This window comes from Pinus tabuliformis, chromosome 3_2 (genome assembly GCF_031772625.1).
Source record: "Pinus tabuliformis cultivar Carrire ecotype Pingquan chromosome 3_2, CPIR1, whole genome shotgun sequence".
Taxonomy (NCBI): domain Eukaryota; kingdom Viridiplantae; phylum Streptophyta; class Pinopsida; order Pinales; family Pinaceae; genus Pinus; species Pinus tabuliformis.
In genome coordinates this window covers 598,452,069-598,469,423 of record NC_142302.1, presented here as the reverse complement: position 1 = coordinate 598,469,423, position 17,355 = coordinate 598,452,069, and the positions used below count along the sequence as shown (strand labels likewise).

Below are 17,355 nucleotides of genomic sequence, written 5' to 3'. Positions count from 1 at the left end.
TGTTTAGTTTGTCGAGTGGATTTAAAAGACAGGGACCTCCTTTTCTTCAAGGCGTTGATACTAATACCTTGTCCTGACCTGGCCTCCTAACAATTGTTTGACTATATCTAGAGTGATAGATTATGCCATTGACCATCTGTAACTAACACTACCAAGGAAATATGCAATTTCATTTGGTCGCATAGAATGGACTTTTAATTTTGATTGTAAGATAAATTAAAGTCAAATTAAAAGTCTCCAGAGTGTTAGATTATGTCATTATCAATTTGTAACTCACAATATGCAATAACATTTGGTCCCATAGAATTGACTTTAAATTTTGATTGTAAGATAAATTAAATTCAAATTAAAATCCTTAAAAAAATTGATCATAATATTAAGGTTAATTCCATCGATTTTACTTGAGGATTATTTGAAGGTGATGATTATTAATTATGGATAATCTCTAGTCATAATAGAATTAGGGCCAGAGTTGAAGTTACATTACCAAAAGAATCTACTCTGGAATGGATAGTTTTGGTTGTCAGATACAAATTACAAGTCAAATTCCTTAATGATAAAAGGGAATTGATATTGGTTTTACCTCTCATCATTGCTATGATTATGGGAAGGTTGTGTTGGAACACATTGTAGAATCTAGACGGGGATGAATTAAAAGTCTAGTTCTAGATTAAATAGGTGAAGCTATGTTGTTGATCCTCAAATATTAGCAAGTTCTACGTTTGATGTACTATATATGGGTAATATGTCAATATTTTATTTTATCATTAACTCATATGGTAATATGGTAGGGTTCAATTGGATAATTTAGCTCGAAGTGTCAAACTTGAATGCAAATTAAGCTAGGAATTAGACATTTAATAATAGAGGAGATCATTATCAAAATGATTTTACATCTCAACATTGAAATGGAAAATTCTTTGATCCAGAGTGTTAAAAAAGGTGCAGTGGTGTCATATTTCTCTTGATTGTGAGGTATGGATGGTCAATGTGATGTTGTGAAAAGAATATGCTATAATATACAATAGCTACTCTTGAGTCAAGATACAGGTTTTACAAATTTGTTAAAGCCGAATTTGTCAGTAAAGTAGAGAAACTAAAAAGGGTTATGTTGACTATAAAATAGTGGCAAGTTAATTTTTATTTCATATGTGAAGTGCATAGTATCAAATTTCCTACTATCATTTTCTAATTTCTTATAAATATTTATAGAATGTTAATTCATATTGTCTTGAATTAAGGACCAACTTGAGTAGATATTTTGAATTAGAAACCTCCGCAAAAGGCTTCCTCTTATTATGATGTGACTAACAACCCCAGATTTAGAATTACAGAGGAACCTTTAATGACATTCAATTTAGTGGCCTTCAACTTAGAAACCAAGAGTGGGGGTTATCTATTTGGGCAAAGTCACCTAGGACATGCACCTAACCCAAACTTCTTTTGTGTGATTTGCATTCATTCAAAAGAATGGGGAATATCACCTGGTAGTACTTGCACCCTGTTAGGGGCTATATTACCTATCCGCTTTTGTCAATCGAGAAAGACATTACTCACACAATTGTGTTTTATAATTTATGAAATAATTACATGTGAACATCTAACACATTTGGAGGCTTTGCAGTAGAGTAGAGCCCTGCTAAATGTATGCTTGATGTTTAAAAATTGCACTGAATAAAATCTATATGTCAAAGGTGGGGTTGTAGACCACTACTAGAAGATGTTTTTGTATCTTCAATATCACATTTTCCTCAATCCGACTGCAAATTGAAAGGAGATGAAAATTAGTACAAAATTAGAACCTTACAAATACATAATTGTCTCGAAGTGCCTCAGTTTGAAGTAGAAAAGATAGTGTTTTGTCATGTGACAATATTTTTTGCATCAAAAAACTTGCCTACTTGTTAGTACTACATCAATTTACTTATTTATTTTTAATATTAGTCTTATTGACTCAAAATTTCTATTGTGCTTTGGGTAACTAGGCCTTTAGATAAGTGAGTCTTTTGCATTTGGCGGCAAGAAATAGATGGAGTGGATAGTTCCTGTTAGTAGTAGTTGTTAATTTTCAGCCACTTTCATGATGAAATTAGAAGGATATGGGATGAGCTATTATATTTATCTATTTTCATTTGATTGTGAGAGAAGCACCTTGTATATGAACGTATGCCAAATCAATTGAACATCAAATCCAAATAGTTGATGACTATAATGTAATACTATCTAACAATAACCAAAAATCGTAGTTCACTAATGATAGCTCTGAAGGGAGATACATATAGAAAAGAGATGCATTTATCTTAAATTTCGAGTGCAATACTATGGTAGTCTCCATTTTTTTATTTTGGTGAAATGAAGTGTGTCAAACATCAAGTTGTCATTTGTGTTACAATCATCTGTAAGTACCAAATTTCAAATAGGAGTGGTCATTATTTGACTTTCATAACTCTACTAGACTACCCAATCATTATCTTACGTTCATATCTATGCTAGGTTATTAAGCCTTCAATTACTGCTTACAGTTATAACATTCACACTTTCCTTAAGGATCTTTTGAATGTCACAAAAATAACATATATGTGTCATGTAATTCATTGTTCCTAGACATTTCACTTCATGAATAACTTAATCATCAATTGTTTTCTAATAATCATTTAGTGAACAATTTAGGCACAATGAGCACAAATATGAGTTCAATAACATAATTGGAATTCATCTGAACTTGTAAAATAGTTGACATTGGGAAAACATAATTAAGGGAAATTTTTCAAACTTCAAAAATATAATTAATTTCAAATTTTTATGTGCACTTTTTAAGTGTAATGTTGTTTTTATATGTTGATAAGTGTTTTCCTTGTGAAATGTTAAAATGTAAACTAGTATACAGTGATAGTAGAAATGTGGTGTAATTCAAAAGGAATTTATGCAATTAGTATATTTTTTTTAAATGGCCCATGTTGTTGTTTGTTGATAGTACTAGAATATGAAATCATAGAGAATATACACACAATATAGTAGATAGGTGCGGTATGGATGCTAGTGGCCTACGCACACCCATTGTTGAACCAATAGTGGTCTTGTCATGATCTGCGAGGGTTGTTTCTACACATTTTTACAGTCTATAGGGCTAGTTTAACATCCTTCTTATAGTATGAAGAACATCGACATTGTAGAGGATGGAATCAAAGAGGTGCATGACCACTCTCCATTTCTATTTTATTTTAGGGTTTCAATCTATCAAATGTGCCTTAATATAATATGATCATTCATCGCTTATTTTTATACAATTTTTCAGAACCATTCCCAACCCTCATATATGTTGTAGGTGTTGCCCATTGGTTTTTCTTTCATAGGAAAACTATGTAGCTTGAAAGGATTCCCCACAATGTACCTTATTTTAAACTAGTAGTTGGTTTGATGGGAGACCTAAGTTCCTTTTATAGTCTCATCCCCTCCTAACAACTCCCTTGATGACGAACCCTGATGCATGGAATTTTCCCTATGTACTAGTAGCCTAAGTTGTTAGGATGGATATGGATGTTTTATGCTTGGATTTTTCTTCCTTCTTAACAACTTCATCTTTGACCTTCTAGGAATGGACATTCTTTCAAAGTCACAAACCCCTCCTTAATTTTCATACTGAAAACCCGATTCCTGATCATTCTCTCATGATGTCTTTCCACCACACCAATCCTCATTGGTAATGACATCCAGCCTTGTGGAAGATACCATCAATTTATAAGAAATGCTAATAGCCCATAAGAGCCATATTTTTTTGAGAAATTCTAATAACTCATAAGAACCATCTATTTTTAGGAAATACTAACACCCCGAAGAGATTCTCTCAAAACTCATCCTCGACCTGAGACCCGAGAGTCCACCAAAAATGCCATATGCAGTGGCAGACTTTCATGTCCATGTTAGATTTCAAGATAATTCAAACGCTATATATAGTTACACCTCACGCCTTCCCCAACAGGAAGACTACAGAATTTCCCAAAGATGGCCTTCATGATCCAAGAGCCCTTCACCATGAATTTCAAGATATTGAACATTTTATTACTAAAAATATCATCTTTGGGGATAAAATAGTAAAGATCACTTGGAGTGTGATTTAGTTGGTCAAATAGTAGAAAACAACGCAGTGCAGCTCTGAGCTAGGGACCTGTAATTTCACCATGAAAATGAATGTTTTCAAGCCTTTTTCATCTCGGTTCACTTTTCTCAATATTGACATCACTCTTTTAACAGGCTGGCTGAGTACATAGTCAACCTTTGAACCTTCCTTGAGACACTCCATGCTTAGGGTGTCAAACACTCTCCAATAGAGACATTTTTCACTATTATTAACTAATAATATGCCATGTAAGGTTTCTAAATCTCTCCCATTTGTAGATATATATTTTCCATTTGTAAATTTGCATGAAGCTATAATATAAGGATTAATAAGCAACACTTTTAACCCTTGATTTTAATTCATATGGATCGGTGTTAAAAATAAATGATAAATGAATATATGTTATTTAATCTTAACATTTGTATTTTTATTTTTTGTTTCATTGATAGTTTATTCTGTTGTCTTGAGTGTTGTCTCCGTCCCTTAGGAAAATCCTTAAGGGAAAATAATATTTCTCTAAATGTGGTGGAAGCTTTTGCAATTTTTTCATGGGTCTGTCTTGTGGCCAAGACTAGACATGTCTTAGATTTAGATTTTATGCCAAAAGAAGCAATATTTTTTGACTATTTTACAATATATAAGCATATGTACTAAATTCTGATAGGTGTGCTTATATTCTATAGTCATGGTGTCTTGGTTTTGTTTCTTTGTTGGTTGTGGTCTCAACAGAAGACTATGCATAATTGTTCCTTTCAAATTTTACAGTCGAGAAAAAACAATGAACTATCCACATCCATGATTTTTAAATTTCAACCTCAAGAAAATTAATAAATCAAACGAAGTTCAACAATTTTTTAAAATTTCCATTCTTTTCCCAATTCTCCTTGTTGTCATGTTATAATTTATATTATTGTGAAATCATTTGTAGCTATAAATTATGATTACACAATTGAATTTGACTACTTCAATAACCAAACACCAACCCTTTATTTCAGTAAAATTGTGCAATGTATATATTTCACAAAACAAAAAAGTATTTAGCTAGCCTTTCATTCAAAACTTAAGCTTACGGATCATCGTTTTCATCGATGTATAATTTTTTCTAAAATAATTTAAATGTATAATAATAGAAGTTGAGAAATGCATAGAAAGTTGAGACATAAAATGCAACTCCATTAGAACATAAAAAAAGAAAAGAAACCACTCACTTTTAACTAGATTATCCTAGATTTGTGTACTTCTTGTTATTGACTTTTATAATATGATTATGCACATCTTGATGATAATGAAATTTAAATTTTAGCAATTAGTGATTATAGATAATCACCCCAATTCCAAAATTTGAATGAGGAGAAGAGAACATTGAGGTTCAGGTGCATATCACCATTTTCCATAGTCTTTGAAGTTTCATTATTATGATCAAACATTATTTGCATTTTTTTTTAAGTGATTAAGGGTGGAAGAAGATTTGCAGTTTCCATTTTTGATCTTGTAGTGGGTGATGTTCTATTTCTCAATGTTGGTGATTAGGTGTATTGAACTTGCTTATTTACTTACTACTAATGCCATCAATGTGTTGCTTCATTTATAAATTGAATAACTATGCTTTGAAAGATGTATCTCTCCTTTTCATGTCTGCGTAGATGGAATTCGTATTATTGGACATTCCCCATTGATTGATGAATCTAGTACGATGGGGGAGAGTGAATTTGTATGTACTTTTCTTGTTGGTCTCTTACTAGTGAATTTTTTATGAAAGTTTGCAACATTTGCATGAGGCTATGACTTCTTAAATTTTTCTTCCAGGTTTCTAAAGATAAGAATGATCTCTTTATCATCCCTAATTGTAAGGTGGAAGGTGGCTATGGAAGTATGCTATTGAGTTGTTATGCCTAATTATCATATGAAAATAGTTATTCTTCCTAATTCCCATTTAAAGGATTAAATTTCTCTATCAATTACACTTTCTTCTCAGTTTGATAATAATGGGGATGGTTTGTACTTCTATTTCCTTATTTCAAGTAACTAGTTTGGGATTGAATCCTTCATCAGTGAAGGATTTCCTTTACTCCACTTAAGCTATTGACTCACTATATTGCCATCTCCTCTTGTTTAAGGATCGATTTTATTAAATTTGGTCAAGTAATCAATTAATTTCCATTTATTTTTTATGAAGCCATGATTTCAGTTGGATTCAAAAGGACAAGCGTAGCATCCCAACTAATGTAGCCTATTTTTTGGAGTCTCATATATACTAATGATTAAAAGGGATGGTCCTTTTTCATTTCAATACAACCTTGTTTTGCCTTATCTACCTCCTCTTTGTTTGAATTTCAAGCAAAATTACTGCTTTTTGTCTTGTTTGCTTCATTTTCAAGTACAATAGTTGCTCCTATTCTATAGTTCTAGTCTTCATGGTGTGGCTGCCTTTTTCTATGATTTCTTATCTCCTTCCTATTATTTTTTCTCTATTATTATTTTTCCTCTGTTAAAGAAAAGATTTTCCTCAATATTTTTGTCATCAGTGTCATGATTCTCCTCTTCCATAGGAGGTGAAATCATGGTTTTTAGAGGTTGTAGTGGAATATTATGTACTGCGAATTATTGTTATGTTTTTTCATATTAATTTTCAGGTAGTTAATAGATAATATATTATTAAATAAGGGAGACAAGGTCATACTTGATCATCCCCATTTTGGATCCAACTTGCCTATAAAGGGAAGTATATTATATGTTCTAAGGTTTCTTTTTGAAGTTTTCTTAATACAAACATTATTTGTTTGAGAAATATCCTATTCAGGCTGGCACCCAACAATCTTGTAGGAACTAGATCCATGATAATGGGTTCCCACCTATCATTTTAGTTCTGTCATGTTGGAGTTTTTTTGCATTAAAGAGTGTTAATACCCACTAATGGTATATGTCATTCTATTTCAGTGGTTAGGGGTGCAGTTGTGGTGCCTTTCTTTTTTTTTCTCTCACCTCCTTATTGATGTAATATCAAGGCCTTCATTAAGAGTATTGTAACTATTGGTAGCTGGAAGGGAGCCAAGAGGTTAGTAATAGGATCCATGTTCATAGTGTAGGCTCCCTCCCTATAAATACAATGATTTTCACAAATGTGCCACATCCTTCTTGAGATTTTGAACCTAGAAATTTGTTTTCAAATGGATATATTTTTTAAATTTTTAGTCCCAATGCTTCTTTTCCAAATAGAAAAGACAACTTTTATTCTAGTGATTCTCCATGTTGCACCAAATTCAATGGTTCAAGGGAGTTTGTCTCCTAATAAGGCCACTCTATAAGGAATATGAAGGAATTGGCTACAAAGCTTATACACCTTGTCCTAAGAAAACTTCAAAATGTCACAATACCAGAATAAATGTTTCAAATTTTTGTGTGTTTCATAGATAAAGCCTTTTCCCCTATGACAGTACCAATTGAATTAACCTCTACTCTACTACAGTTTCCCCAAAAATAAGTACTAGGTTAATAAGTTATTATATCTATTAATGGATTTGACGCATTTTAAAACAAGCTTATCTTGATATATTTCTATATTTAATCTAATCCAATTTGTCTTGTTATTGAATCCCTCAAGCTTTATGCACGTTGTAACCTGTAAAAATTGCCAGAGATTGGCTACATAAGCTTGAAATACCTCGTCAAATAGGTTTAACTATATATTATTATTAAGATATTCAAATTCAACCTTCATATTGGAACTTATGCTTGACAATTGTGATTTGTCTCGCATATCCATGTAGGAAAGTATTGAAATGGTTAACAGTTAATGGCATCTTTCCTCTAAAATAACATATCTTTCTCATTTATAACCTTGGAAGAATATTCCACACTCTTTTACTAAATTTAATGTAGCTCGAGTGTTGGAGATGTGTAATCTTCACATAAATCCATGGGTTGACATGTCTTGTGTGTATTTTAAGTGTGTATAGTGTTTTATCTTGAAAGATGGCATAGTCAAACTCTTCATTATTTTATATATGGATGGTTAAGGTTGACCTAGATTTGTGAGTCCATAACCCCTATATAGGAGGGCACCCCATTTTAAAGTGTGTATAAATACAGACACACCAACATTTTTACACATAAGTTTTTGTATCATTGGTTACATGTTCTCTTGTGTGATTCTTTAGCATGTGGGCACCACAACCTATGTTTCTCTTATTCATGGGTTCATATTTTGTTACATGTATGTGTTTATGGTGTATGTGAATGAAGGGCTTTCTAGTTGGTTACATTCGATCGTTGTTTATATCTTCTAATATCAATATAGTATTAGAGTTGGTGTGGGATTCCTCTCCCTTATTGAGTGGTTCTCCCTTTTTATGCTTGGTATTCTACATGTGATTGGTATTTGTCCTTTATTTTTGGATCTCTTGTATTTTGTGTGTCCTTCTATTGGGATGATCCTTCATCCTTTGAAACACTTATTACATGATTCATACATATCCTAAAGGGTCAACGTCATATATTTGATGGGCTATATCCTTCTTTTTCATGTGCACTTTCTATGGTTATTTTAAAATTTTTCCCTCCTATTTGAGATTTCATAGAGGCTGACACACTTTTACCTTTTAGGGTTTCTTCTTGATCTCACTAGTATTTTTTGTATCTGGAGGAAGTCTAAAATTATGAATTAAATAAGTTTTGGGGTTGTTTTATGGGTTTTTTTTCCTGGCTAGAAGACTCCCTATTTAGGGTTGTTTTGTGTCCATATTCTACCTTAACTATGGAAATTTTTGCACCCAACATTATGTCTTTCTGTGTTGGCTACTCATGTTGGTATTTTTTGCAACTGTAGTCATTTCCAACGTTATTTGGAGTTGATCCAAAGTTTTTGGTGGATATTATTACCCTAAGGGTTTTCATCTTGACTTTTCAAGTTATCTCATTTCTCCTAGGATTTCACTCATCTTCAAGTGCTTACTACAACATTGACCAATAAGTGTATAGATCATCTTATTTGCACAAATGTTTAAGGGTTTTTGAGATTCTTCCCCTTTAGGGCTTCCCAAGAAGGCCCACTTGAAATTATATGCTCTGAAGAATTGCTTGGCACATGATTTTATAGCTCATTAGTTAATATATGAGATTAATGGTTGATGGCATTTACCTTAAGGGCCATTCAATTAAAGTTTTTGGATCACCTTTATTATAGGGCTTTAAACCCTTCTTGGCCCCTTTAGTGGGTTTTCTTGAAGACTCATGGACACTTCATCTACTGGACTAGATGGATTGTTCATATGGTACACATATGGTTGTATGCTTTGGAGATTGGACTACAATGGTTTTAGATGGTGATTTTCTTGGTATCCAATCCACCTTATTTGGATACATTCTTCATATATTCAAAGGGTTGGTACCTTTATATTAGACATTGTAGTTGGTCATGTGAGTCCTACTCAGCTATGTATAGTGATTCATATTGACTCTAACAAGCCTAAGCTGCTTGTTTTCAAAGGGCCACTACTCTCAACTCTTTTGATGCATTTTCCACTCACAAATTTGTAAGATTACGAGTTGACTTATCTTCTATATTGTTCGAGTGTAGCAAGGGTTTTCACTTAAAATATATCCTAGTGAACTCTTTATTATATTATATCTAAGTGGTTGGGACCAACCTAGATTAATGGATCTATAACCCCTCTTAGGGAGGGTGTCCCACTTCACAGTGCATACAAATATTGTACAAATACATTATTTGATAAGGAGATAAGTTCTCTCTTATGCCATATTCTTTAGTTTCATGTCGTGTTTCATGATATTCTCTTCTCTTTATGTGTTTTTGTTTTTCTTAATGTGTTTTTTCATGGTCTTCTCTTCTCTTTATTTTTTTGTGATTTTTACAAATTTAGGTTTTGTTGTTGCTTCCATTTGATCCTTATTTATCTCTCATGATCTAACACTTAGTGACCTCTTCTTCCTAGGGAATTTTGTTGGCAAACATACCTTAATTATCATCTAGATTTCAACTCTATGGGCATTCTTGCAAACTAGCCCCTGAGAATCTAGCAACTTGTCAGTCATACAATTTTGAAACTCATTGCTTTCCTTAGCATGAGTAGGCGCATAAATGTTAGCGAGATTGAACATTTGACCATGTAATTTCAACATGATTTGTAGAAATCTATGTAATGGGTTTGTGTCCCACACCACAACTAAAGAAAGGTTGTAGAAACTAAAGAAACATTCTCCCTCTTGGCATCCATATGACTAGAAATAATTTGACCAAACTTAAAATAGCATTAAGGACCATTTGAAGTAAAAATACAATTATCTTAACTTTTGTAAACATAAAATATTTAAACTAGGGATCATATTTCTAATGTTATGAAGTATCGATTTTATAGGGGTGCATACATTCTTGGCATTCAAGAGGTAGTGACGTAGCCCATATTCTCTTGCATTGTACGATTGTGGTGAAGCCACACCTTTAAGCCCATAAATTTCTATCCAATTTTCCATATTAGGAGACTTGATTCAATACAAGTATTCCCCAGTAGCTGAAACTGCGGGCTTACTAGAAATTGACACTATTGCAGTGGTCAACTTAGCTAGTTGGGCATTCTTTTCTAGCACCACTTTCTTTAAGAGTTTTACTTCTTTCAGGTGCCTTGAGAAACATTTTGATCTTGGCGCTGAGGAGTAGAATTAATTAAGTAGTTGGGCCATTAGGTCTAACCATAATGGGGTAATCCTGAATTCTATGGCCCAGTATTTGGCACCTAAGATAAGGACTTTGGACGTTGATGTACCTCATTGGATGTTTAGTTACTTTTTTCCAACCCTAATTTAGTGAAATTCCTTGAGATATTTAGATGGATAACACCCCAATAGGCACGTAAATGCAATCTAGAAAGCCTCAAATCACTTGGTCCCAGTCCTAATTTTGAGAACTTTGTTGACAATTTTTTTATGGATAACACCCTATAGGCGCATAAATGCAATCTAGAAATCCCTAAAATTGCATAGGCGGGTTGGGGCATTCCACCCACTCAGAAAAACATCATTGGGAGAATTATTTGGGTGAGAAATTCACCTATGAATATAACACCACTAAGGTGATCTTAGAGAGCCATGGGAGATAGTAGTTAGTCTGAGTCTTCTTGAAACAAAAATAGAAAAAACATATGTGTCAGGTTTTAGGGGCTTGAAGAGTGCCACCATGTAGTTTGTGCTTTTTCAAGATGTCACAAACACCACATTTCTCAATCAACATAAATATTTATCCTAATGTCATTAGTACTAGTTCAGTACCTTACGGAAGGTCTTCGATACAATCTTTAGTGGGGATTTTTGGTGGAACCATTCTCATTGTTAGAAGATGAAACACTGGTATAGATGACAACCATGTTCTAATGATAAAATGGGTTGTCTTCGGTTCATGGGATGAAATTAAGATTCCCTTTCACTTCCTTGGTATAGGTGTAATGATCACTTGGACGAGACATCGAAAGTTAAGTAAACTGTCATGAGAAGTAATGAATATAGAAATAGAAAAGGGATGCATCTATACCTGAATATTTGTTGTGTCTGTAATAAGGTTTCCAATATTTATAAATTCAAAACATCGATTGTAGCTTGTTGGATTTATCTTTCTTTTATTTGATGTTATTCTAAGTATGGTTTGGAAGACTGCAATATGTTATTATTATTTATCATTTTTTTTGGGTAGTCTTTTTAATAAAGTTGACCACGCATCATTTTCATCTACCTTTTAATGCACTTCTAGTAGTTGCATTAATTCCTTAATGCATTAACATTATTGTTCATCGTTTCTTCTTTGCTCATTTTAAATCTAAAAATTCACTTATTTAAAATAAACATCACATGTTGAGCCTTCAATCCAAATAGTTTGTTAAGCCTTCTAAGATTTTCTTTTGAGTTTTTATATAGATCTAGATGATGAAGTTGAGTATTTGAAGGTTGGCCCTCAATAATTGAATTTTCTTTGCCATCTGTTAATGTTCAAATTCCATTCAGTTAATTCATGTTTTGTGGGTTATGGTTTATGTACTACTTACAACAACCACTAGTTGATGTTAATCAAATGTAGCTACAGTTTTACTTTCAGACATATGCTAATAAAATGTAGTTGTAGTTTTACTTCCCATGTCAAAAAATTTCCTTACAACAACCCATACATTGATGCTAATCAATTGTAGTTGCAATTTTACTTCTCATGTCTGAAAGTTTCTACCATTAAGCTTCTCCATATTTTACTGTATGTGTTTCCATGTTTACATTTTCAGTGTAAAAAGTCTCTTTATATCTAAATTTCATAGAAAAAAATACCTATGGGTCAATGCACTCACATTTTTCTGTTGCCTACATGATTTGAAGAACATTCTATGCACTTTTGGTCTACTTATACCCTTTACTATGGAGAAATTTTTGGGTTGAACATAAATTTCTTCTATTGCTATAAGATAATATTATATACCCTGGGTTGACAAATAAACGTTGTGAAATTTAGCCCACTAGTTTACCTAATAGTTAGTACCATGTACATTTTTTTCCTTTCTTTGAATTTCATGTAGAAACAGATAACACAATTTGTTTTCACTAATATGACAATACATTTTGGCTCATTCGTTTTTATCTTTTCTATTCGAGATGATACATTTATTAGATATAAATTTTTGGGATTCAACTACGTTAAGTAAGTCATTCATCTATGACCATTTCCATGAGAGGTAGTCGTAACTGACTAATTTCTCATGATTTTTGAATAGTCCACTTAGCACTCATTTCATCGAGTGATGCTCACAGGGGTGAAGAAGTGGGATTGAAACTAGTGAAATGAATCACATAGCATTAATCATCACTTTCGGGGCTTACACTCGGTAACCAGGACTTCCTGGGAGGTCACCCATCCCAGATAACCTCTAGCTCAAGCACGCTTAACTGTGGAGTTTTCCACACAATCAAGCCCACTTAGCTTGCTACCCCATTTTCAAAACCTTAGCAAGTATTGTGCCTCATGAACCATTCAAGTAGAGCTCCCTTAACTCTTTTTGAATTAAGTATTGGGGTTTTTGTAGTGCATTATATTAGATATAATTTTTTGGGATTCAACTGCGTTAAGTAAGTCATTAATCTATGACTATTTTGATGATAGGGTAGTCGTAACTGACTAATTTCTCATGATTTTTGGATAGTCCACTTAGCACTCATTGCATCGTGTGATGCTCACAGGGATGAAGAAGTGGGATTGAAACTAGTGAAATGAATAACATAGTGTCAATCATCACTTCCCGAGCTTACACCTGGTAACCAAGGCTTCTCGGGAGGTCACCCATCCCAGATCGCCTCTGGCTCAAGCGCACTTCACTGTGGAGTTTTCCACACAGTCAAGCCCACTTAGCTTGCTACCCCATTTGCAAAACATTAGCAAGTATTGTGCCAATGCTAAGGTTTTGCAAATGGGGTAGCAAGCTAAGTGGGCTTGATTGTGTGGAAAACTCCACAGTTAAGCGCGCTTGATACAGAGGCGATCTGGGATGGGTGACCTCATGGGAAGTCCTAGTTACCTGGTGTAAGCCTCGGAAGTGATGATTGACGCTATGTGATTCATTTCACTAGTTTCAATCCCACTTATTCGCTCCTTTGAGCATCACCCGATGCAATGAGTGTTAAGTGGACTATTCAAAAATCATGAGAAATTAGTCAGTTATGACTATCTCTCATGGAAATGGTCATAGTTGAATGACGTACATAACGCAATTGAATCCCAAAAAAATATATCTAATATAATGCACTACGAAAACCCCAATACTTAATGATACATTTATTTAAAGGGTGGTAGCTCAATGGAACAAAATCTACCTTGCAAGAGGGAGGTTAGTGGCTCGACTCCATCGTGCCCTAACATGAATTAATCACTAAAGAAACAAAAAGATTCACATTCTATACTTTGTTTCTAAAGAGAATTTTTTATTCTCTAGAGAGACAATAATTGGGATTAAAGACATAACATCTCTATAGTGACAATAACTGGGATTTGTCTCTTGAGATACAAAAATGAATTGTCTCCTAAGAGACAATAATACTTGTCTTATATCTTGTCTTTAAAGAGACAATTTTTTAAGATAATAATTTGAGACACTAGATTAAAGATAATATTTAGGACAATTTATAAGTTTTTTTTGTCTCAAGTTAAGACAATTTTCTAAAAAATGTCTTAAATATTGTCTTAAAACACCCCTCTCTGCAGTAGTGTCCGATCTGGTTGTCTGGACACATCCAATGACTCCTTGCTCTTCTTTATGACTTGGCTACTCATTAGTTGCTTAGCTCCTAAATACTAATATGTTAAACAAAGATAAGAATGGTAAGTTGTTGCTACAGCCACATACACTTGAACAATAAAGAATAAAATCGTAAAATGCATACTCAACATCCAACAATGTCGATCTCTTTGTTATATTTGTAACACGATAGGTTGAAATGATGTAATTGTGCTTTAACTATCTAACTAGCCACTTAATGTTGTAATAACATAGTTAATAAAGTATTATGTAATTACATTATTCTAACAATTTTTTATTTATTTTAATTTTAATATTTCTGAAGTATAGAAAGTTTTGTGTTTATTTGAATTTCTATTTTTTAATTTGTTAAAATTTATTGGCCCTGTTAGCCCTGAGGTGCAGTGCGGCTATTTTAATGGAAATGTCCCCTGTTTTAGCTCCGATGGTCCATGTCTCCTCTTGCTCCGCTTTGGCCATAAGCTTCTAAAAACTCGGTACCATACAATTATCGCAATACAAAGGAAAACACAGGAAAACCTTTAGCCGAACCATAAGCCAGACTTCAAAAAATTATACACCCGCGCTCATAAATATTGGCGGGTCCGCTCTCGATTTATCTCCTTTTTGTTGCACTCTCCATTCTCCGTTCTCCATCGCCTGACCAACATCCTGACTATCGATCCACGCCATCCAGCAGCCCCTGTACCCCACTTCCCACCAGTCACCCAGGGAGGAAATTTTTTGGCTTTGTCAGTATTTTTGACAGTCGGACAGTGAACTGAAATAACAAAATGCATGGCTGAAAAGGGAAAAACAACAGCACGATGCAGCTGAACCAATAGAAATGATCATGGAACATCGCTAGCACAAGTGAACCACCTGACAATGCGATGAAATTACTAGAATTTGATTACCATGTTTATTAGAAACAGAGCTCTCTAAGCTCATGTTTGTCTAGTTACGACATCGAGTAGTTAGAAGACAGAGGGGATAGATTAAGACATCTCGAGCCTCAGAGAGTTCGAGAGTATTGTAAAAAACCTATAAATGGCTGAAAGTTCAAAGGAAGACGGGTTCAACTTTTGGAGACTGTGGATACTCTATTCCTCCCAACGTCTCATCTTCATTCCAGTAATACAAGATTCTTTTGTTGTTGCATGTTCAATCACCATCTTCTCCTCTATTCTAAGCTTGCACTTGAATAGGTTATTCATGTTTCCTTCTGTGTCGAATGCCAGATAACTGTCATCTTATCTCTGCGTTGATAAATTATATTTGTAAGCTTCATTTAATTTTTGTAGCTAGCCATTCATATGTGTTTCTGTATGTATCTGTTGGTACAGTCAGGATTCTCCATCTATTCATTGAATCTATAAACTATTGAGCATTAGTGGTTGAAAGCCTTGTCAAGCTAAGGGTGTTCATGCATGTTCTGAGTGAAAACAGAGTTGAAACGTTCATCTGAATTGATCCAAACCCCAATCCATTCCAATAGTTCAAAGAACGATATTGAAGATTTATATGTTTCCAAGCATCTCTGAGCTACAACCTAGGAGATTTTCCTAGAGTGCTAACAGGCCCAAGAGGTGCTCTCCATCTAAGTATAGAAGAGATGGTGTAATGCCTTGTTTTGTTACGTTGTAAGGCATTTCCCTCTTAAATTAACTCCCCCAACTGCCTTTCTGTCGTAATATTCACCGTAAAATCCATTGTTAGATGATTAAATGTGTTTCGACCATTAGATACTACTAACAATAACCCAACTAAATCTTGATTTACACTATTATAACCATAATCTCATTTGTAATTCTTTCAACTCTGTTCATTGGCTCTGTTGGGTGCATCTAACCCTAAGTATGTTCAAGGTGCCTGCTCTTCCAGAAGCTTGTCCCGTAGGTGCTTGAGATCGCCAGCCCCCAAGGTGGGCTACTGCGGTTGAGACCCTGGAGGCCACCAGCACTGGGCTAGTGGAGAAATCGATCAATTCTATCCTGGAGGCCACAAACACTAGGCTAGTGGAGAAATCGATCAATGCTATCCATTTTCTGGCCATCGATGCTATCGACAAGGCCAATTCTAGGCACCCTGGGTTGCCTATGGGTTGTGTCCCAAGGGGTCATATATTGTATTATGAGATCATGAAGTATAATCCCAATAATCCCTATTGGTTTAACCGGGATCGGTTTGTGCTTAGCACTGGACATAGGTGTATGTTGGAGTACACACTCTTGGATCTGGTAAGCTACTTGTTATAAGTACTTGTTATAGGTAGTCGCAGATGCAAAGCTTGAATTTTGAGCATTTGGGTAGCTTAAGCTGTCGTGCATATGAACTGGGTTGTCCTTGGATTCCTTCTCCATGCCCTCTTCCTTGAGTGTCTCACAAGCTTCTATAGGCTCTCTCACTACCACCACATTGAATAATGCCCCACAGTTTGAGCACCTGAGCTCCTCTACATCTTCAGTGGGGTTAGGCTTCAGTAAATTGACAGGATTAAAGCTTCGGTCACATGGTAAATTTGCCTGCTCTTCCTAAAGCTCCTCCCATAGGCGCTTGAGATCGTCGGCCCCCAAGATCGTCTGGGCTGCTACAATTGAGACCCTGGAGGCCACCAGCACTGGGCTGGTGGAGAAATTAATCAATGTTATCCGTTTTCTAGCCATCAATGCTGTCGAGAAGGCCAATTCTAGGCACCCTGGGTTGCCTATGGGTTGTGCCCAATGGGTCATATATTGTATGATGAGGTCATGAAGTATAGTCCCAAGAATCCCTATTATTTTAACCGGGATCAGTTTGTGTTGAGCACAGAACATGGGTGTATGTTGGAGTACACTCTCTTGCATCTGGTGGGCTACTTGTTATAGGTATTTTTTATAGGTAGTTGCAGAAGCAAAGCTTGAATTTTGAGCATTTGGGTAGCTTAAGCTACCGTGCATCTGAACTGGGTTGTCCTTGGATTCC

The 17,355-nt window shown here is 34.5% G+C and overlaps 1 pseudogene; it reads right to left on the bottom strand.

Moving 5' to 3' along the window:
* Positions 1-16,447, bottom strand: part of LOC149182009 (spliceosome-associated protein 130 A pseudogene) — a 49,093-nt pseudogene extending 32,646 nt beyond the window's left edge.
* Between the last annotated feature and the right edge of the window lie 908 nt (positions 16,448-17,355).